Here is a 24607-nt window from a genome sequence, read left to right on the forward strand (position 1 = left end):
AGACGCACCAGAATGACTCAGTGCGTGTTCTATGATAACTTTACATGCATGCCCTGCGTTTTATGTACTGAAGAGTATGGTCTTTAAGTCAAACCTCCAAATCCTGACTCTGCCACCTGCTAATGGTGGACTTGTAGCAAGTCGCTTAACCTTAAGAGTCTCTGTTTCCTCGTCTGTAAAATGGGGACAATAGCAGTAGCTATCTTGAAGAATGGGGATGTAATGTACAATGTGATGACTAAACACTGCTGTGTACATTCTTGAGAGTTGCTTAGAGAGGAAATCTTGAAAGTTTTCATTACAAGGAAAAAGCCATTTCCCCCCTTTTTAGGTTTCTGTGAGGTGATGAATAACTAAACTTGGGCTAATCGTTTCACAATATATGTAGATCAAGTCACTATGCTGTGCACTTATACAGTGTTGTCTGTCAATTGTATCTCAATAAAACTGATAGATAAAAAGACTTACAGCTTTAAAAAGTATAAGAGCTTGTGCCTGCAAAGCACTATATACAGAGTCCGGCTAGTAATAAGTGCTAAGTGACCGTTGACTGATTTGTGAGTTCAGTTTTGATGTAGTTTCTGGCTAGGACTTATGACTAAATTTGAGACAGCGGGGTTGGTTCAAAAGGTAGAAGACACAAATTATATATATCTCTCTCTGGGACACAGTAAAGCTTTAATAAATATTGGTTTCTTTCCAGTTCCAGTCATGTTGGCATTAAATTAATAAGACAACCAAGGCTGAACTGGGCAAATATGAAGTAGATCTATGATGGTAATTATTAACATTTGTATCACTTTAGAACTTAAAAAGCTCTTTCAACATACATGCCTTTCATAAATCCTTACAACATACATTATCGTATTTAATCTATGTAGTAGTCCTGGCAATCAGGGAGGTAGGGAAATTTTTTAAAATTCTTTTTTGTCTGTTTGTTCATATATTCTTTTTTAAAAAATTTTTATTCATTTAGTCATGAGAGACACACAGAGAGAGAGGCACAGACACAGGCAGAAGGAGAAGCAGGCTCCATGTAGGGAACTTGACGTGGAACTCGATCCCGGATCTCCAGGATCACACCCTGGGCTGAAGGCGGCGCTAAACTGCTGAGCCACCCGGGCTGCCCTTGTTCATATATTCTTTCCGTCATCCAGCCAATGCATGTGAGTACCTGTAATATGTCAAGTGCTCTGCTCATCCTAGTGAACCAAATAGGTGGGAATTGTGTTCCTACAGTCCTGACTTGGGGGATCTTCCAAATGTACATCTTAGCAGATGAAAAGGTGATATGGGCAAGGTAGGTATTTCTAGTGATTAATATTTTATAGATGAAAAAAAAAAAACACTGTAATTTAGACCAGCTGGTAAATGACATAACCAGATCTCAAACTCTAAATCCCATGTCCTTTCCAGTGGATCCCACTCCCTGCCTCATAGAATATATAATTTAGAGCAAATGCTAGACATAGCCTGGTATAGTCATTTATTTTACAGAGTAAAGGTGCTGAGGCTTAAATTGAGTGAATAGTTTGTTCAGGACCATCCTGCTTTAGGAGTTCTCTGTTCCTAAGAGGAAAACTTTTGATGGCATGCTAAATCTTTGCATGTGTATAGCCTGTTCTGCCTACAGCCTAACTGCATTGTATTGGTAGTGATTAGTTAATAAACTTTGTGTTATCAAAATTTGAGCATAAAGTGTTTGTTCTGGGGGACATAGGCACTAGAGACTTTCAGACTGGCAAATCAGAGGTTTTTGTTTTTTTTTGTTTTTTCCTAGAAAGAACTTAAGAAATAAGAATGTTGCTTTATGGCCATAAAACCTAAAGGCTACTGAGCAAATCCAGCATTTTATAACATGTAGCTTTCTTTCAAGAGTAAGGGACTTTTACTTCTTGTCACCCCAACACTATCATTATGTGTTTAGACCTTGATCACCCACTGTTATGGGAGATCGAGCTTGAGCCAGTCAAGCAAAGCAGTTGCATTTTGTAGATGCCGTAGTTTCTTCCTTCACAGTGTGGTGCCAGTCCCCTGTGGTGATTGAGTTTTAATCAAGGCAGTTGGAGAGCCTGCTCTGGGCCAGACCCTATTCTAGGCACAAAAATGAACAGAAATGACCATGCCCTGGCTCTGCTTTCCATGCCCTGATGTAGCCTGTTTTCTACTTGGGGTAGATAATGATGGAAGGGAGAGAGGGTGGGAGGAAGGAAGGAAGGCAGGAAGAAAGGAAGGATGGATAATTATGCCAGGTAGTGATAAAGGCTGTGAGGAATTATCAAGCAGGGTAAGGTGAAGAGAGTAAAGGGGTGGATGTGGGGCTGGCTCATATGCTCTTTTATTTATTTTTAAAAAAGATTTATATATTTATTAGAGAGAGAGAGCCCTAGTGGCAGAAGGGGCAGAGGGAGAAGGGAGAGAGAGAATCTCAAGCAGACTCCCAGCTGAGTGCTGAGCCTGAAGTGGGGCTCTATCCCACAACCCTGAGGTCATGACCTGCGCTGAAATCAAGAGTCAGTTGCTTAACTGACTGAACCACGTAGGCACCCCATTGTCTACTCTTTTAGATAGGGTGATCTATGAGGGCCTCTCAGGATTACATCAAAGATGGGACTGTAGTGAGGGAGTAGCCATATGCCTGCCTGGAGAAAAAGTATCTAAGGTAGAGGGAGCAGCAAGTACAAAGGTCCTGAGATAGAAACATACCAGATCCATTGGAGGAGTAAGGAGGCCTGTGAGGCTGGAAGAAAGAGTGATAGTTGTAGAAGCCTGAGAGACCAGTGCTAGAAGGACCTTGTAGATGGGTGGGATGAGAAGACAGGTTTTTGGCCGGAGGAGGGATGTGATCTGACTTAGGTTTAAGAGGTTCTTGAGTGGGAATAGTCAGTGCAGGAGCATACGCAGAAGCTGAGACTGGTAGGGAATTATTACAGCCATCCAGCCAAGACATGGTGGTGACTTGCCTTGGGAAGTAGAGGTAGAGTTGGCAAGAAATGGTTGGATTCTGATAATCTTTTAAAAGTCCAGCTGCAAGGATGTGCTGATGAGCTCCAACACGATTGGCTTATACAACTAGAAGAATAGGGCTGACTTTTGGGGAACACTGTAGTTTTTGTGCTCAGTAGTGTGTCTGTGTGAAAGACATGGGTACATACTGGAGGTTATTCCTTCAAATCAGAGGGTGCAGGGAAATGCTTATGACACACATTTGGACACAAATGTGTATAGGATTGTAAAATATGTCCTCTCCTCCCCTTTGTGCGTCCTCTCACCCCCATACACCTGTGACATCTCTTCTTAGCTATTCTCCACCTCTGATAAAATGTCTTCTGGGGAGAGGGCCAGTCACTTAGTACTTCTGTGATTTTAAGTCAGTATGATACTTCTCCTAGGTATATTTGTATTTAAACCTTACTTGGAACTTTCTGATGACACACAGATTCACTTTTATGCTAACTTGAATCTTTGACAGTGTTGCCTAGAGAGCTGTGCTGAGGAAGTTTGTAAAGCTGCTTCCAGGCTCAGCAGGGAAGAGAAAAACTTGGTAATAAGCTGCCACCCCATTGACTAGGAGTGGCATCCCATCTGTGCCTAGTGTTTGATACCTAGCTCGGCTGCCACAAAAGAACATCTTTTTGTCCGATCTCTCCCCTCTTGGAGGGATTTTAGACATCAGCAAGCAGGCAGAGGAAATATTTTTTTCTTTTCCCTTTTTGAGCACTTGCCTCTGAAATCACACCAAGGAGGCCACTGGCCCAAAGATCAGATGATAACATCTAAAGATTTTGATGAGTTACATGATATAAGGAATTTTTTACCTTAATGGGCAAGCCCTTTGCCAGGTCAAAATCCATTTTTTTTCTCTAGCATTCATCGCTGCCAAGTGTACTATAATTGACATTCATTTGTGCTGTGTCCTATTTCCCCCACTAGAGTGTGAGCGCCACAGGGCTTTTGCCTGGTTCAATGCTGTTTTCCTCTGTGCCCAGAACAGTGGCTCTAGGAAGTATGTGTTGAATGATTGTTGAATGAAAAGATGCCTAAAGAAGCCTTAAGTGGTAGCCCAGAATTAAAGTAAATGATTACTAAGGAACAATACTGTTTTGAGAGCTGGAAGCTCCTATTAGAATAAAAATCTCTGTAGCTAAGTGGCTTAATGAGCATCGTTAGAGTAATAATAATAATCATAATAGCTCTTCTTGAATACTTCTGTGTGCCTAACCCTAGGCTATTTGCCTGATGCTCATTGTCTTCCTTGGAAAGTAGGTCCTCATTTGTTAGGTGTAGAAATTCATTGCCCAAGGATACACTGCTACGAACTAGAGGATTCCAAAGCTAAAAAGAAAACACTAAGACTTCTCCAAATGGGAAGTCTTCCCTCCTGTCTGGTTAATTGGAACATTTTCTCACAGAGCCATTCAAGACCATTGGAAAAGGCAAAAAGAACAAACTTCTGGGTAAGTGGGAGGTTTGGCTGCTTTTTGCCATTGTCATAACCCAAAGGTTAGGGGAGTCTGGAAGTGCCTTCAGATTGGTTCATTGTTTTTGTTTTTTTCTGCTAATCTTTGGTAAGAAAAAACCTGTCCTTGTCAGCACAGCCTTTTCCCAAACATGTTGACATGCTGTATGTGAAGATCCCAAGTGAGTATCAAGTAAAGAGAAAAGGGTAGTCTCAAAGGCCCTACACCCAAACCCCTGCTTTTGAGGAAAAATAGGTGGTTGGTGGAGAGGGAGGACCTGGGGTTAAGGAAGAGCAGATCCCACACTTTGTTGCTTTGTGCCAAGTCCTTGGAGCACTTTGATGATTGTTATTGTAATATTCTCTTTTAAATTGACTCACTTCTATCTACTTATTTAAAACAGGATTTGTGAACCCCACCATGAATGGAAAACCATAGATACATAATAACAAGATATATATATATAGCAATGATAATAAGGTCTTATATATATAGTGAAAATAAGGCCACATTATTTCATATTTTAAAATTGAAAATTAAAAATAATGAAGTATCAATCTAATGTACAGACTGGAAAATAGGTTTCCCTGGACAGCAGAGTGAGACTGTTAATGATTATCTATCAATAAGATCATATGTAGCTCCTTGTCACTTAGTTTCAAGAAAAAAAAAGTTTTTTTTTTTTGAGCTTTGATGCTAATCAGTACCAAGGATCCTAACATATATGCATATAAAACTATATGTGGGGCACCTGGGTGACTCAGATGGTTAAGCATCTGCCTTTTGCTCAAGTCATGATGCTGAGGTGCTGGAATCAAGCCCCATGTTAGGGTCCCTGCTGAGCAGGGAGTCCACCTCTCCCTCTCCTTCTGCCCCTCATGCCTGCTCAAGCTCTCTCACTCTTATACATTTTCTCTCTCTCAAATAAATAATAAATAAAATCTTAAAACCTATGTGGAATATTTATGAATATATTGTGCATGTATCAGACATATTGTATATATAGAAAAAGATCCATAGTAATTTTTAAAAACCAGGTTGTAATTTAACTTTTTAATTTTTAAAAAGATTTAAAATTTTATTTATTATTTTAGAGAGAGAAAGAGAAATGTGGGGATGGGCAGAGGGAGAGGGAGAGAAAGTCTTAAGCAGACTCCACATTGAGTGTGGAGCCCCACGTGGGGCTCGATTGTAGGACTCGATCTCAGGACTCAGTTTCATGACCCTGAGTTGAATCCTTAGCCAACTGCACCACCCAGGCACCTCTGATTTAACTTTTTAATTCTGATTGGTGGTCCTTTGATTATGGGGACCTGGGCAAGAGGCAATAAGGTAAGTGGCCAATTTCCATTTGGCTCAGGTCAGGAGTGCTTCTCTGAGTAGTTCCTGTGGAAAAAGTAATTTAAGAAGCTTGTGAAATAAATCCTGCTTTTTCCAGCTCACTCTTCCCAAGCCCTTCTGTTACAAGACTGACTCAGCTCAATGTGGAGAGAAAAGCAGCCCACACTTCCTTCACAGGAAACGTGGATGGATGTCCATCCATACAACTTTAAAACACTTTCTATTCCACCAGTGGGGAACACTGTCCTAAACTTACTAGCTATCCTCTGCTTGCTGTGTGGACTGAGCCTGACATTGCTCTAAGCAACTATAATAAAGTGAACTGGTTCGATATTGGCCCACTGCATCCCAAGGCTCTTATCATTCTGCTACCAGAAAGTTCACCTATTCAAAATTCATTCTTAGGAGCACTGACCTTAGTGTTTTTCCTCTGTAAAGGTATAACTTAAGAATAATCTTTGTTAGATTATGGCAGGATCTTTGTGCTTCCATCACACAATCAATTAGACATTTTGCAAGGCTGAGGCATTATTATTATCACAGGCAGATGGTGAAATGTTACTCCATCCTTCTGTGCCTGCTTTAACTTCCCTGCACAACATCATTTAGGGGGTTTCTGTACAAATTGCAGTTTATTTGGAAAAGATTTAAAGCCCTGAGGCTTTGGCAAGAAGCTCTGGGTTATGAGCGCATCTACTTTATCTGTCAGTAGCAGAAAGGGCACCTCTGATTAATACTGATTTTGCCCTGCAAGCCAGGTAGAGAGCAAATGAAGTCTTTGTTTCTTCAGTACTGTTCTGGGGTAAGAAAAACTTGGAGATTTACCTACCTGCAGTCCCTGGAAGAAGGTTAAAGTGGGCATCCACCTAAGGATGGAGGGATTTCTTGCAGTGGGCTTCCCTGTGGAATAAGGTAGAGAATTTATGAACCCAAACTCAAGGGGATTGCCTCAAAAGAGAGAAGGGCACTTGGGGCCAGAATCTACTTTACTCTGAAAAGAGGGGACAAGCATCATAAACACAGTAAAGGTAGTGGCCGGAAGGGTGCAGGATGACCCTGAGGGGATCTAGGGTGGAGGCTTGATAGAATGACAGGCTGCAGAGATGATATTTTTGTGTTTTGTTTTGTTGTTGCTTCAGCAGCTACTGGGAGGTTGGGCAAATGGGTGGATGAGGAAGGATTTTAGGTTGCTTTGCTGTGTAATGCATGGGTACATCCCTGGAGTCACTCTTTGTGGTTAGATGGTCGGGCAGGAAGAAGCATTTAGGGAAATCTCAGGGGAGTTCCCTGGGAGATTATCAGAGGAGGGAAGTTTGAATGAGGCTTTCACATGGTAAAGGAGGCTTCCTGGTCAGATTTATAGCTACTTCTCCTGTCCGCTTTTTGACAGTACAGATTTTATTATAGAGGATGCATGGGAATCAGAGAGTCCTCCGGCTGGGCAGGTAATACATGGATAGTATAATCAGAGAATCCCTGCAATTTTTCTGATAGTGTATGTCATGTGGGATTAGAGAAGGCTCAAGGCTCAAGCCATCTACCACCCTCTGGGGATGGAACAATCTACGCGGAACCATCACCATGCAAGCTGACTCAGTGAGCAGGTACTGTGTGCTGGGAGCCAGGCTAAACTTACCTTGTCTCATTTTACTCCTCATGAGGTCCTTTTAGGTGGATACTGTGAGCACTCCAACCTGGCAGGTGAGACTCAAAGAGATTATCGTTCACTTGGTCTCCAAGACTCCCCTGCCAGTTAGTGACAGAGGCAGAATTCAGACTCCCACATCTGAGTTCTTAGTCCCAAGTACTGTCGCTTTTGCATTATAATGACCTGTTCAGAAATTCTACATCACAGTTATTATTTTCTATCGAAAAATGTGCAGATCTTCCTTGACTTACAGCAGGCTTATATCCTGATAAACCCACCATAAGCTGAACACATTGTAAGTTGAAAATGCATGTAATACATCTCACCTATCGAACACCAGAGCTTAGCCTAGCCCACCGTAATATGCTCAGACCACTTACATTAGCCTACAGGTGGGCACAGCCATCTAACTCCAAGTCTCGTTTTGAACATTTCATGTAATTTATTGAGTGCCGTACTGCAAGTGAAAAACAGCATGGTTGTGTGGATACAGAATGGTTATAAGTGTGTTGCTCATTGACCCTTGTGATCGCAGGGCTGCCTGGGAGCCGAGCTGCTACTGCCCCACATCATGAGACAGGATCCTATGCATATAGCCAGCCTGGGAAAAGATCCAAATTATAAATTTGAAATATGGTTTCTCCTTAATGTGCATCGCTTTCACACTACTATAAAGGTGAAAAATAACAAGTCGAACCATGGTAAGGCAGGGACTGTCTGTGTTCCTCTAACCCAGTGGTCTTTAACCAGTTTGGATCCTCTTCTGGAGAAAAATAACATAAAAAATGAATATACATGCATATGTATATGTGTGTATATAAAATATGTTATATATATGTTAAAATATAAATAAATATAAATAAATAAATAAATCTGAAAAAATTTTTGGAGATTTTGAGGATTCCAGTTGAGAACACCTGCACTGCAGGAAAGACTGGAGCTCTGAGTCTGGTTCCGGATAGCTTCCTTATAAGAGTGAACTAAATTGCTGGAGTTAAACTCTTGTAAGCATTTCCAACTAACCAAGTCAAACTTCAAAAAATGGGCAGTTGGTCTACCCTGTAATAACTGTTTACTTACTAAGCATGTAACGATTAGGGTTGATAGCAGATACATACACTGGTGCAATCCTACTGGTGGTACCAGTGGGCATCCTGTGTGTCATTCCTGCTAACACCCTTGTAAGGGAGATGGTATCATGCCCATTTTACATTTTGCTCATGAGCTTATGTGTGACAGAAGCCTAATTCTAAATCCGCTGCTCTCATTCCTTCTCTTGTCCTGGCTCTGAATGGACCTCCCTTTCCAAATCCTTTACAGGTTGTATATTATATCCCATTGCTTTCTCTCTCTCTCTCTCTCTCTCTCTCTCTCTCTCTCTCTTTCTCTCCTGTTTCTTAACCTGGGCATATTGACATTTTGTTCCAATGCATTCTGTTGGGGGCAGTGGGGGTGGGGAGGCAGGCTGGGGTGTACATTGCAGAATGTTTAGCTGTATCCCTACACTCTGTGCACTGGATGTCAGAAGAATCTGCCCCCCCTACCCCGGTTGTGACAATGACGGATGTCTCCAGACATTGCCAGATGTCCTCTGGGGAGCGGAATCACTGTTGAGAGCTATCTCTTTTTCCCTCCCCACGCCCAGCCCTTATGCATATAAATATTAACATTATCACTGAGAGCTTACAATGTGCCAGATAAAGTGTCAAGCACATTCCATGCATTATCTCAATAAACCCTCACAGGGTCCCATCATCTTATTCATTTCATAGGTGAGTGAGTCCTGCATGTTTCAGCAGATTAGTAACTTGCCCAGAGTCACACAACTGCCAAGGGTGGAGCTGGCATTTGTCTCAGCTCTGTGTGCCTCTAGAGCCCTGGGCTTTATGAGAAATGTTTTCACCAAACTACTTCGTTATTTGGAGTCCAAATTAATCAGAACCTGAATATTTTCATTGTTTGGGATTTGTTCAGCCAGGGAGCTGGAAGAAAAGTTTAATGGAATTGTAGGTCATCATATTTCTTTATCATTTATTATGTTTATACCAGTGCTTTTTATTGTTAATCCTTTCTCACTAAAACAACAACATCAACAAAAAAATTATCAAAACAAAATCTTGCTTTAAGTCTAATTTCTGAACATAAATCTCTTCTTCAACATAAAAAATAAAATGATTTCTTTATAAGGGAACAACTTCGTCTCTAAGTCATCTTTAGACAGCAGTTTTCAGTGGGTGCTTCACGGGCTTCTTAACAACACAAATCATTGCTAAATAACTTGACCATAAAGGCAATGGATTTCTTGGAAATTCTAATAGGAAAGTTTTCAACAAAATAATTTCTTTTTGACAAGCAGCATAGTTTTTAAAAGGGAACATGTGCATTTTAGAGCTCTGGGGACTTGTTTTTTTTTTCCTCTCAAAGTGAATTTTAACAATAACTTTACAAGATAATAACATGTATTAAAACAACATATTTTAAAAGAGTCTGATAAAGAGAGAAGAGGGTGCAGCCTTAATTGGCCTTGATGTAGTAGGTTCTTGAGGTGGGCATTTGGTATTTGTACCAAATACCCTTCTGCTTGGGACCTGTGGGTTTTCCCTTGCAGAACAAACTTCCACACAGCATGCAGTATTATTGAGGCTGTCACTCAAACATCTTGCCCTCCCCTAGCCAAGAGTTGGTCATGTGACCATGGCAGCTCTCTCTGGCTCACTCACTCTCCAGGGATTCTGAATCTTGAGTACTTTGATCCCAGGATGGAAAATGGTTGCAGCTGATGCCTCCTGATGGTGGTAGCCTGAAGAACTGACTGCCTATTATTCCTAGTGACCTGGTTCCTGTGGCTTCTAACACTGCTTTAGTTTCACTTTTTTGTTTGTTTGTTTGTTTGTTTTGTTTTGTTTTGTTTTGTTTTGTTTTAGAGAGAGAGGGAGGGTTGGAGCGCTAGGGAGAGAGAATCTTAGGCAGGCTACACACCCAGTGCAGAGCCCAATGTGAGGCTCGATCTCACAGCCCTGAAATTATAACCTGAGCTGAAATCAAGAGACGCTTAACAGACTGAACCACCCAGGTGCCCCTAATTTTACTTACTTTTAGGAGCCATTCTGTACACATGGGGTAAGTTTCTTATCCACTTTGCCATAGTTAGGTAGGATAACTTGTGTTGTTTAATCACCAAACAATCTAAACTAATACACTGATTTGATGATTACGGTGATGGTGAGGAGGAAGAGGAGAGTAGCTGGATGAGGAGGGAGAGCACAGTAATAGTAACAGCTACTAACATTTATTTGCTATTTAGTTTAATTTTATTAGGTAGGTATTGACACATTCCTCTGCCTTACACATGAAGAATCTGAGACAAAGGTTACGTGTCTTGCTTCAGTTATATTAAGTGGCGAAGCCAGGATTTGAACCCAAGTGTGATTTTGAGAGCCCAAACTCCTAACTGCTACACTAATTGAGATGTAGAGAGGACATACTGAAAGCATACATTCATATTAGGTCGATTTTTGACTTCATAAGTTATTTTTCAATCTCAAGAGGGGACCATTTCTCCTCTATGTGTTGCACAATGCAAAACAAGCTGCAAAATGTAAATGCTTTTCTCTTGCCTCTGTGTGGTAAATTAGAATAATTATTGTTAGTTAAGGGACATGAATGAAATGTCTTTATCAACCACCAAGTTAAATGGAGTTTCTGTTTTTAAACCACAGAAGATAATGCTGTCTTGACAGATTGTGAGTGACAGAAAGAGAAGTGTTTTCAGCGGGATCCAAATGGAGATGTTGTTGGAGAAAGCATAAGTTGCAAAATCAGAAAACTCCGGGGGTTTGGTATGGAGCTGTGTCATCAGTGCATCTTTCTTCTTTTAGTTCCTGAGATAAGATAATTTCGTACTTTCTTTTTCTTGTTGATTTTAAAATGAGTGGCCACAAAGAAGGGGTGGGGGAGAAGGAAATACTCATAGACAAACCATTGTTGCTGGCGATATGTGCCAGTACTAATGGGCTTCACACCTTATTTTTGTCATTAAATGGTTCTTTGATGTAATTCTAAATATGTCATCTACTTCCTTCTTATTATCATCGGTGCCTATATCCATCCATTTATATTCCCCTCCTCTTTATCTCTATGTATATACTCACACACTCACAATCTCAGCCACACAGATATATATACTCTCTCTCCTAAATGCAGCTGCACAATAGAATATACCTATCGGTTGAAAGGCCAGTGCCATCTGGAATTTCACCCATTGGCTATGTGATGAATTTGGCAAAACTTCTTTTTCATGTGATAGAAATCCCCAACAGACTGAGAATCACCTCAGTTTCTGTATCATTTCAAGCCATTCCTATGAGGGTAGAATCTTGGGGAAAATCTGCCTGGAAGGGGCACTACTCCTTGCATATTCAGTTCAAATATAGTAAAAGTGGACAACAGAAGTGACTCTGATAAGAATCCTTGGCCGTGAATATGAGGTCTTGGAATTTTGAAAGGGTCTTAAGAGTTACCAGTCCAAATGATTCTCAGATTTTGAGACTAGTAAAACCTTACCCCCTAAAATTAAGGATTGGTGTTACTTTGTCCGCTTCTAGTTTTGCCCCCTAAAAAGGATAGGAATGAGAAAACTATCATTCATTGTTCTTTCAGAAGAGATTGCCTTTTAGATACTAAAAGAGTGGAAGGCATAATCTTGCAATTTAAATGCTCAAGTATGGTTAGCTTTATAAAAACCTCACAATTTTGTCTCTATTTTTGTCATTTTGTCACTGATGAATGAAAAACTATCACGGGTTAGTGTTAGTCTTTTAACTGGCTTTTAGAAACCACTGATTTAATCCAAGCTTCATTTGATACTTGTTTCTCTAAAGACCTTTTTAAAAAAAATTTATGTATATAATATATATGTTATATATTATATATTATATGTTATATTTTTTTTAAGAGAGAAAGAGAGCATAAGCTCATGCTCGGGAGCAGAAGCAGAGGGAGAGAGAGAATCTCAAACAGACTAAATGCTGAGTGTGAAGTCCAACATGGAGCGCGATCTCAGGACCCCAAAATTAAGACCTGAGGTAAAATCAGGAATCGGATGCTTAACAACTGACTGAGCCACCCAGGTGCTCCTCTAAAGATTTCTTACAAAGGAATATTCCACTTATACTTGAATGCTTCCAGTGAAGTGGAACTTATTATTTATAAAAACAATCCATTCTGTTTTTGGACAGCACTGTTGAAATTTCTTATGCCAAATTGAAATCTCTGTACTTATAGCTTCTTCCACTCATTAGTCATGTGGGGTTGATTTGGGGCCTGAATAGTTAAAGATGGAATCTCTTTATGCACAATGAAACTTTGAATTGACAACTGCTATCTTGTCCCTCCTTTCCCCAAAGCTGTAGTCTCCACCCTTGTATCTATATTCCTTCTATAATTCATTTCTGATTATGTGCCTAATTTAAAAATACGTACTTTATTAAAATTTCTTTTGTTTGAGTACAGTTGAAATACAGTGCTACAATAGTTTTGGGTATACAACATATTGATTTAACATCTCTATATGTTATGCTATGCTCATGACAAGAGTAACTACCATCTGTTACTATACAACAATATTACGATATCATTGACTGTATTCCCCCTGCTCTGCCCTTTATTCCTGTGACTTCTTCATTCCTTAACTGAAAACCTGTATCTCCCACTCCCATTCATCCATTTTTGCCTACCCCCTCACCCTTTCCCTCTGGCAACCATCAATTTGTTCTCTGCATGTATAGGTCTGATTCTGCTTTTTTGTTTATTCATTTATTTTCTTTCTTAGATTCTACATATGAGTTAAATCATATGGTATTTTTCTAAGTCTGACTTATTTCACTTAGCATAGTACCCTTCTAGGTCCATCTATGTTGTTGGAAATGGTAAGATCTCAACCTTTCTGATGACTGCATAATATTCTTTTATATATATAGGGGTGCATATATCTTTACGAGTTAGTGTTGTTTTCTTTGGATGAATACCCAGTAGCGAAATTCCTGAATCCTATGGTATTTCAATTTTTAATTTTTTGAGGAACCTCTCTACTGTTTTCCACAGTGGCTGTACCAGTTTGCATTCCTACTAGTAGTACACAAGAGTTCCTGTTTCTCTAAATCCTTACCAACACTGGTTATTCCGTATGTTGTTGATTTTAGCCATTCTGGCTAGTGTGAAGTGATAGCTCATTGTGGTTTTGATTTGCATTTCCCTGATGGTTAGTAATGTCGGACATTTTTTTTTCATGCGTCTGTTGGCCATCTGTGTGTCTTCTTTGAAAAAATGTCCATTCAGATCCTCTGCCCATTTTTAATGAGATTTTTTTTTTAGTATTGAGAATTTTTAAAAATTATTAAAAATTGTTTACTGTGATATAATATGTATAACATAAACTTTACCATTTTTATGGTTCTGTGGCATTAAGTACATTCATATTGCTGTGCAACCCTTACCACCATCCTTCTCCAGGACTTCTTTATCTTCTTCAACTGAAACTCTGTACCAATTCAACAGTGAATCCTCTTAACACCCTCCCTGCAACCCATCACAACCACCATTCTACTTTCTGCTTCCGTAAATTGACTACTGTAGGAACCTCATATGAGTAGAATCATAAAATTTTTGCCCTTTTGTGACTGCCTTATTTCTAAACTCAGTATAGTGTCCTCAAGGTTCAACCAGGTTGTAGTATATATAAAAATTTCCTTCCGTTTTAAGGTTTAATCTATTCCATGTATATACCACATTTTGTTTACCTATTTATCTATTGATCAATAAATGTTTAGTTGCCTGATTATGTGATCTTTTTTTTTTTTTTTATGATTATGTGATCTTGAATACACACACTCCAATCTATTAAAACTCATTTTACATTGCTGAGCTTAGAGCTATATAAACTGCTTCAGGAGTGGTTTGCTGGCTTCAGGTAGCAAAGGAGTCATTCTGCAGGCATGTGTGAATTGCATATTATGTACAGATCCATTAGGCACTGTGAGCTCTGCTGAAATGAGTCAGCTCTGGAGTCTAATCCTTGGCTTAACTCTTAAGTGTAGTGGATGGATATACATATTTATTTATTTTAAATAGACTTAATTATTTTAAATGTTATGAATCATGGAACTGATTGATTCTTTGTAGTGGCTGTTAGAAAGCCTAAGTCAAATTTAGCAAGTATACAGGACTTCAAAGCATGAATGTAAAAATTCCATTTATTTATTTGTTTGTTTGTTTATTTTTAAAGTAGGCTCCACATCCAATGTGGGACTTAAACTCAGGAACTTGATTTCAAGAGTCACATGTCTACCAACTGAGAACCAGGTGCCCTGGATATACATGTTTCTAAATTGCCATGTGGACACTGTCATTAGAGAATCAAAGATGACTTGATGCTAGAATTGAGAGGAAGCACTTAAAGCTTCCAGTCGAGAGGATAAGGTAGCTCTCTCTTGGAGAAGTTCTGCTTCTCAGGCTCTAAAAAAGTATAGCTCTGTGGACATATAGAGAAATGCAGGAAAGATATTCCTGGTGGAGGAAGTAGCATGAGCCAAGGAGCACAGTGTGAAACTGCAGGACATGTTCCACACTGTTGCCTTATTTTTTGACTTTCCCCTGCTATATAGGATGTTTGCACAGTGGTGCTCCCTTGCTAATCCATGGGACCTGTGTGGTTTTCCTCTGTCTGTAGCGCTGTGAGTTATTTTTTATTCTGAGATTTTGTGCTTCCTCTCATTTGGAGAAATTAAAATTAAAATTAGTTAAAATTAAAATGATGAGGTTGATAAATGATATTTTTATTTGGTTTTCATGTTTTGATTGGTCAAGTAAAAACCTGGTGACTCAGACTGCTGTCTCTGTTTTTAACGTGGCTCTTCTGGAGTGGTGAAGGCAGAACAACTAGATATTATGAATGTGGCAAATATGTATTAAAGAGTGAAAGGAGGGGAATAGCAAAAATAACATTAATAGCAACAAATATTCATGAAGTGACAATACCTCTCATAAGCCATTTATTGTCGTTGGCTCATTTTATACTCACAACACCCTAAAGGAGGGGTAAACAAGAATGCTATTCTTTTTTTAGATGAGGGAACTGGGCCTCAAAAGGTAAAGTCACCTCCAAAGGTGACTTGTCTTGTAAATCATTGAGCTACAGAATGGACCCAATAGACTGACCTAAGAACCTTTCCCACCATGCAGTCTACCTTCCCTTTCGGTCTGATATCAGGCCTTCCAAGGATTGAATGAAAGGGTTTTTTGATTCAGACATTGTCTTAGAACCACAGGTGCAGAAGAGATTCCCAGTAGAAAATAATGACATGTAGTTAGCTAGAGGCATATACACTGATGCCAATTATATTGTATGTGGAAATTCTTCTCCTTTCCCACCCGTCTTCTGTTTCATCTTCTATTGCTGATATTCCCCAGTGTCCATGATTCTCAGCCATTCTCCAATTGTAGTACATTTTAGCCCTTTCTAGCCCAGCCATACTTAGAGTTTCTTTAATGTCTTTTTGGCAAGTGTAAGAGGTAAGTCTCCCTTTTGGTATAGAATGCATTACTTTTACTTTGTAGTTCTTTCCCAGCTTTTAGGTGGCTAACAATTTGTGTTAGAAGAGTAGAGAGGAACTGAAATCAGGGTTTTTATTACAATTTTGACATTGGTGAATATCGTATATTCCCTTGCAAGGTATCTTTAATGGCTCCTGTGGATTACAGTTTCCGATAGATTTTTCTCCCAAATTTTGTTGACCAGCATTGTTACATTTTTAAGAAGTGTGTTTCTGCACTTTCAAAATCTCATAAAGACTTTCTGTCATCATAGGAAGCAAGGGACTCAGCTTTGATTTGCAAAATTGGCTCTACAAGGTAGCATGTTGTTATTCTATTTAGAGGACTTGAAAGCAGATTCAACAATTCAATTATATTTAATTTGTAATTAACTCCCTCCCAAGCAGCTAATGGTGCATAACTTGGACACTACTGCTCTGGATGGGCAAAGAGTAGAACAAAATGGCTTCTTTTTAGAGAAAGTTTATCTTAGATAGGGTCCCTATGACTATAGTAATACTTCCTGGTCTGACTTCTGGCTGTAAAACAAAACTCTTCTCTGGGAACTGCCCCCTGACTCATAACAGTGAGCTCCTAGCAATTGACACATTGATATTTGACCCTACTACTTGGGATAGAGATGACTGGTTTAAAGATAGGCAGATGACTGTGTTTTACCAGTCAGATGATCTCTCTTAAGAATTTGGAATTTTGAACTGAGAGCAAAAATCAGTATTGATGGTATTGCATTCCTTTATGGCAATGCTCTATAAGGAGGTCTTGAAGCTGCTGCCTTCCAGTTCTCTGGAGATACCTTGATTCCTGTTTTCATAAAGCTCAGTTATTCAATTCCTCCTTTAATTTTCTGAAGTACTACAGTATCCTTCCTTTTGCCATTGAGTAAAATTGCTGGACTTAGTCTGTATTTCTTGCCACCAAACTTACCCAATGGAGAAATCAAATACACAAATTCTTTATCAAATCTGTTAATGCAAGTAATAAGAGCTACATCTGCTTGGTGGTAATTATGATCATTTTAATTGTGTGTGTGAGTATGTATGTCTGTGTGTGCTTGATTGAATGATTTAGTATTTTACCAGATACTATAGACTGTTATTATTTTCATCATCATTGTCATCAAGAGCATCATTGTCATCATAATAGCTCTTGTCTATAGAGAACTTTCTATGATCCAACCACTGTATTAAGCACTTTGCATATAAAATAACATTTATTATATAATTACAAAATACTATCATATGGATACTATCATTATCCCCATTTTGTAGGTTGGAAAGGTGAGGAAGAAAATGTAGCTTAAAGTCATGTATCTGGAAAGTGGTATAGCAATGATTTGAGTCCAGGTTTATCACACTCCAAAGAGAGATGATAATCTTAAGCTCTGCATTGTAATACAGAGACATAGTTCTGCTCCAAAGATATTATATTCCTGGTTGATTGTTTTCTTTATTTTGAATGTGGAAATAAGGTGGAGATAGCATTGTATTTTCAGGAAATTTAATACTCTGTTTTTGTTGGCTTAATTTTATTATTCCTTCTTTTATGTATGTTATATTGTTTAACGAGGGCAAAGGTCAGGCAGGGAGGACACAAAATAGATAAATTGTCCTGAGGAGGCCTTTTTTGGGAAGGCGACATTGAAACTGAAACAGAATGATAAAGTAAGACAGTTATGCAAAGATCAGGGACAGGGTGTTCCAGGGAAAGGGAAAAACAAATATGAAGATACAGATTTGGGAATGAACTTGGTGAGGTTAGAGGGACAGAAAATAGATACATGAGGCTGGAGAAGAGTGAGCAAGAGAGTGAATGGTAAGACATGACAGAGGGGAAGACTGGGACTGGATCAGTTAGAATCTTCTAGGCAATAGCAGGGAATATGCATTTTATTATAAGTACAGTGGGTTAGCCATTCACAAATTTGGGGGAGAGGAATAATATGATTTGTTTTATTCTTATAAAGGATTGATTTTTGGTCTGGTAATGGCAGAGTCACCAACAACTCTTCCAAAGGACAACTAGAAAAATTATACAGAATAAGGAGAAAATATTTATTTGAAGGCATTAAAGAGCTACCAAGGCAGTTAGGACTTGAGGGTCCAGAATCCTGGAAAGAGAAACTGCATTGAAGGGACCTCAGTATTTTCACTCTTTTTCTCTATGAAGCATTTGTGGATTTGTAAATAATAAAGCTCTGAGAAGTTAAAAAGCCCAATAGGAAATAGAGCAGCTAAAGGGTTGGGAAAATTGAGCAGAGATTTTGGCAGTCCTAAGAATGCAAAAATCCTAAAGGAAATAATGAAAGACTAACCAGTATATACAAAAGAGAACATGTCACAAACAAGTTGTAATTATAGGAATGAGAGGTTGGATAACATTAAAGAAAATCAAATGATGTAATAAAGAAAAATCATATAATCATCTTAATAGACACAGAAAAGCATTTGATAAAATTTACATTTAATCCTGATGAAAATGTTTGGCCAACTGGGAATATAACTAAACATCTTTAATGAAGAATATCTGCAAATAAGATAAACCAAAAGAAACCCACACCAAGAACATTAAAATTAAAATGTCAAAAGGTAAAGATAGGGAGAATCTTAAAAGTGGCAAGAAAAAAACCAACCTGTTACATTCAAGGCAACCCCCATAAGACTATGAATAGATTTATCAGCTGAAACATTGCAGGCCAGAAGGGAATGGTACAATATATTCAAAGTGCTGAAAGAAAAAAATTTCCAACCAAGAATACTCTATCCAGCAAAGTTATTATTCACAATTGAAGGAGGGATAAAGATAAGCTAAAGGAGTTTATCACGCTAAATTGACCTTACCTTACCTTATCACACTAAATTGACCTTACAAAAAATGTTAAGGGGACTTCTTTAGGTTGAAAAGAAAGGGCACTAATTAGAATAAGAAAATGTGAAAGTATAAATCTCACTAGTAAAGGTAAATATAGAGAAAAGTTTGTGATTAATCACTTATGAAGCTTATATGGCTAAAAACACAAAAGTAGGAAAATAATTGTAACTACAATAATTAGTTAAGGAATACATAAGACACAAGGATGTAAAATGTGACATCAAAAACATAAGATATGATGGAAAAGGAAGTCAAAATGTAGAGCTTTAGAATGTGTTAAAATTTAAGTTGTTACCAACTTAACACTGACAGTTATAAGTTGTTTTATGTAATCCTAATAGTAACCACAAAGCAAAAACCTATAGTAGATATATAAAAGATGATTAGAATTGAACCTAAGCATACTACTAAAGAAAGTCATCAAACCACCAAGGAAGATGACCCTCCTGTGTAGTTCAGTCAGTTAAATATCTTACTTTGGCTCAGGTTATGATCCCAGAGTCTTGGGATCTAGCCCCACATCAGACTTCCTGCTCAGTAAGGAGTCTGCTTCTCCCTCTCCCTCTGTCCTCCCACCACTGCCCGTGTTCTCTCACACTTTCTTTCTCTCCCAAATAACTAAATAAAAATCTCAGGGGGAAAAAACTCACAAAGGAAGGAAGGAAGAGAAGAAGAAAGGCACTGTGGAAGTACAAAACAGCTACAAAATGATGAACAAAGTGGCAATAAATATGTGCTTATTAACAGTTACTTTAAGTGTACATGGACTAAATTCTCTGATCAAAAGACATAGAATGGCTAAATGGATAAAAAAAAAACAAAAACAACAACAAAAACCCAACAAGACCCATCTATATGTTGCCTATAAGAGACTCATTTGAAAGGAAAGAACATATATAGATGAAAGAGAAGAGATGGAAAAAGATATTCTTTGCAAATAGAAACCAGAAGAAAGCTGAGGTAGCTCTTATGTCATACAAAATAGACTTGAAAATAAAGACTGTTAAAGAGACAAAATTATAAAGGGGTCAGTGCAACAAAAGTATTTAATATTTGTGAATATTTATGGACCTCACATAGGAGTACCTTAATATACAAAGTCAATATTAACAGTTCTAAGGGGAAAAAAGAGCAATACAATAATAGAAGACAACTTCAACACTCCACTTACATCAATGGATAGATTATCTAGACCAAAACCTAGTACAGAAACACTGGCTTTGAATGACAGATTAGGCCAGGTGCAATTAATAGATACATACAGAATATTCCATCCCCAAACAGTAGAATATACATTCTTTTCAAATGCACATGAAACATTCTTCAGGATAGATTATATGTTAGGTCACAAAACAAGTTTCAATACATCTAGGAAGATTGAAATCATATCAAGCCATCTTTCATGTATGGTGACAAATATTAACCAGACTTTTGTGGTGATAATTTCACAATATATACAAATACTGAATCAGTAGGATGTACATCTGAAACTAATATAATATTGTATGCCAATTACATCTCAATAAAAAATATCTGTAAAGAAAATCTATAGCAAACATTATGCCTATGTGAAATATTGACAGCCTTACCCTGCAATTAAGATGAGAAACGGATGACAGTTATCACTCTTTCTTTTCAGCATTATACTGGAGGTCCAGTATAATTCAGTGAATTCAGGGGGAAAAAAAGGTATAGAAATTGGAGACAAATGGGAATCCCTGGGTGGCTCAGCAGTTTAGTGTCTGCCTTCAGCCCAGGGTGTGATCCTGGAGACGCGGATCAAGTCCCACATTGGGCTCCCTGCATGGAGCCTGCTTCTTCCTCTGCCTGTGTCTCTGCCTCTGTCTCTCTCTCTGTGTCTTTCATGAATAAATAAATAAAATCTTTTTAAAAAAAATTGGAGACAAAGCAATACAATTATATTCTTTGCAAAGATATAATTATGTAAATTTAACAAATGAATTTCGCAAGTTTGCTGGATACGAAGTCAATAGAAAAATATAGGGCAGCCCAGGTGGCTCAGTGGTTTAGCTCCTGCCTTCAGCCCAGGGCCTGATCCTGGAGACCCGGGATCGAGTCCCACGTCAGGCTCCATGAATAGAGCCCTCTGCCTGTGTCTCTGCCTCTCTCTCTCTGTGTCTCTCATGAATAAACAAAATCTTTAAAAAAAGAAAAAGAAAAATATATTTTCTGTATATTATCAACAAAGAATCACAAAATTAAATTTTGTTTATTTTTATTTTTTGTATACTTTTTATTGGAGTTCAATTTACCAACAGATAGTATAACACCTAGTGCTCATCCCATCAAGTGCCCCCTCAGTGCCCGTCACCCAGTCACCCTGTCCCCCCACCCACCTCCCCTTCCACTACCCCTTGTTCGTTTCCCAGAGTTAGGAGTCTCTCATGTTCTCTCACCCTATCTGTTATTTCCCACTCACAAAATTAAATTTTAAAAAGATAGCATTTAATGGAGTGCCTGGCTGACTCATTCAGTGGAGTTTGAGACTTGATCTTGAGGTTGTGGGTTTGAGTCCCAAGTTGGATGTAGAGATTACTTAAAAATAAAATCTCTGAAAAAAAAATAAAAATATAGTGTTTTATATATAAACACTGACTATCCAAAAAAAAGACTATATAAAAAGTCTACATATAAAAAACGACTATAAACTATGACCATATTGTATTTCCAAAATACAAGGATATATGTATATGAGGTGAAACAATTAGATATCTGTATCCACCAATTACTTTATATTATATACACAGTTAACTTGAAATGCATTACAGATAAAAATATAAGCCCTATAATTATAAAACATCTAGATAAAAACTTTCTTCTATGACCCTAAGTTATTCAAAGATTTCTTTTTTTTTCCAAAGATTTCTTAAATATAACACCAAAACCAAGATCCTGAAAAGGAAAAAAAAAACAGAAAAATTGGACATTATGAAATTTTAAAAAATGAAAATGTAAGCCACAGAATGGGATAAAATATTTACAAATCATATCTGATCAAATATATACATCCAGATATATAAAGAACTCTTACTAGTCAATAAGAAGACAAACCAAATTATTTGTATATATTAAGGGCAAATAAGCATGTGAAAATATGCTCATTATCACTAAGGATGTGCAAATTGAAACCACAAGGAGATGTTAATTCACTGGAATGGCTTAAATGAAAAAGATAATAAAAAGTGCTGGTAAAGACAGGAAGAAATTGGAAAATTTATTCAATGCTGGTGGAAATGTAAATGGTACAGCCACTCTGGAAAACAGTAGTAGTTTTTGATAAAGTTCAACACATACTTATTATGTAACCAAGCAATTTCATTTCTAGTCATTGAAGTAAAAACTTAAATAGAAACAAAATGTATGTCTACACAAAGACTTGTGCATGAACATTCATAGCAGTATCATTCATCATGGCCCCAACCTAGATGCAATCCAAGTATCTATCAATTGGTTAGTAAACACAAACTGGTATACTTATACAAAGGAGTGCTACTTAACAGTTTTATAAGAAATGAACTACTGATTTTTGAAACAATTTGGGTATACTTCAAAAATATTTTGCTAAGTAAAAGAATATAGACAGAAAAGATATTCCATTTTGATGAAATTTCTAGAAAAGGCAAAACTATAAAGATGGAAAGCACCTCTGTTTTTGCCTACCATGGGAATGGGAATGAACTGTAAATGAGCATGTGGTAACATTTTGGGTTGATAGGATTGTTCAAATAGCAGATTGTGATTATGTTTGCACAACTGTATAATTTGCTAAATCTTGTGAAACTATACTTGAAATGGGTAATTTTCATGGTATGTAAATTTTAGTTCAATAAACCATTTTTAAAGTTACCATGTAAAATAGCCTAAAATATTAAACATAAGAATAAATCTAACAAAGGATATATTAGATGTCTACAGAGAAATATTATTGGGAAAAATTAAAGATAATTTAAATAAATGGAAGGAGATAATATATTCATGGATTGGGTGGTTCAGCATTGTGAATCCACAGAATGGCAAATGATAATTGCAATATGTCAATCTGATCAAAGGACTAGTTTCCATATGATCATCTTCTATAAATCAGTAAGAAAAAGAGATAACCTGATAGAAAAATGAGCAATGGATTTGAATAAGTTCTTCAGAAAAGAAGATATCTATGGCTAATCAGTATATGAAACTGTTATTATTATAATTAACCATCATTGAAATGCAAAATAAAGGGGTTGCAGGATACCACTGCACACAGATCAGAAAGCCTAAAATGAAGAAGACTGATAATACCAAGTGTTGAGAAGGATATGAAACAATTGGAGTACTCATACAGTGCTGTCTTGTTGAAAATTAATATAATCGTTTTAGCAAATTGTTTGGCAATATCTGCTGAAAATGAACAATTAAATGCCCTATGGTTTTGCAGTTCTGCTAGATATATGCTCAAAACTATGAGAATGTTCATAGCTCCATTATTTTTAATAGCTCTCAAGTGGAACTCAATCTGAATGGTCATCAATAGTAGAATGAATACATAAATGGTATCATCATACAATAAAATGTTTATAAAGGAAAGAAAATGAATCAATTATTTCAACTTGCAACAACAAAGGTGAGTCTCACCAGCTTAAGAGGCCAGATACAAAAGTATATGTACTATATGGCAAATCCCAACCCATGTAAGACTGATCCATATTTTTGGGGGTCAAGATATTGTTTACCTTTGAGATGGAATAGTGGGGAGTTACTTGGGAGGGTATGAGGTATGTTTCCAGGGTGTTGGTATGTTGGAATGTTATATTCCAGTTAATAAGTGTTTTTGAAAATTGATTGGAGTGATTCAAAAAATTAGGGCAGGCTTTGGGAAATTCTTATAATTATCCAGGTAAATGATGTTGAAGGAATCAGGGGAGTGGTGGGAAGAGAAAGAAGTGGTAATTTGAGAGGCAGTTGGGAAGTAGTCTGGACGTGACTTGGTGATTGATTCAGTAGGAGTGTTCTAGGTTGTATGGTGTCCCCACCAAAGATATCTGAAATCCTAACCTCCCATTGCCTCTGAGTGTGACTGTGTTGGAATCATGGCCATAGCAGATGTAATTAAGATGTAATTAAGATGTAATTAAGATGAGGTCATACTGGCATAGGATGAGCCCTTAATGACTGGTGTCCTTACAAGAAGAGAAGAAGAGACAGAGAGACACACAAGGGAGAATGATGACAGAAGCATGCAGTGATGCAGCTGCCAGCCAAGAAGTGCCAAAGGTTGATGGCCACCACCAGAAGCTAGGAAGAGTCAAGGAAGGTTCCTACCCATAGTCTCAGAAGGATCATGGCCCTGTAGACACCTCTGATTTAGGACTTCTTGCCTCCAGAACTGTGAAACAATCCATCTCTTTCTTTTGAGCCACTCAGTTGGTGGTATTCTGTTACAGCAACCCTAGGAAACTAATGCAGGAAGGACGGAAAGGCAACCTCTGGGTGGATGGTGCACTGAATTGGACAAATTGAATTTTACATGGACCATCAAAGTGGAATTTGAACATTTAATTACGGGGAGATGATGCTTTTAGCAGACAGTAGAACACAATACATCAAGGATTGAGCCCCTCAAGAGAGCATTTTGTTCCTTATTCTGCATTCAGCCAGGAATTCACCTACATCTCTTTGC

At 37.9% G+C, this 24607-nt stretch overlaps 1 protein-coding gene across 14 annotated transcripts in view; it reads left to right on the plus strand.

The window, feature by feature from the left end:
* Positions 1-24607, plus strand: part of FHIT (fragile histidine triad diadenosine triphosphatase) — a 1380560-nt gene that overhangs the window by 116867 nt on the left and 1239086 nt on the right. For 2 of the 14 annotated variants that reach the window (XM_049097821.1, XM_049097828.1), the window contains exon 3: positions 12404-12533. The exons of the other annotated variants lie outside the window; for them this stretch is intronic. The gene's annotated coding sequence lies outside the window, so the exon portion shown is untranslated. The remainder of the gene's footprint in view (positions 1-12403; positions 12534-24607) is intronic. 14 annotated transcript variants of the gene reach the window in all.

This window comes from Canis lupus, chromosome 20, assembly GCF_003254725.2.
Source record: "Canis lupus dingo isolate Sandy chromosome 20, ASM325472v2, whole genome shotgun sequence".
Taxonomy (NCBI): Eukaryota; Metazoa; Chordata; class Mammalia; order Carnivora; family Canidae; genus Canis; species Canis lupus.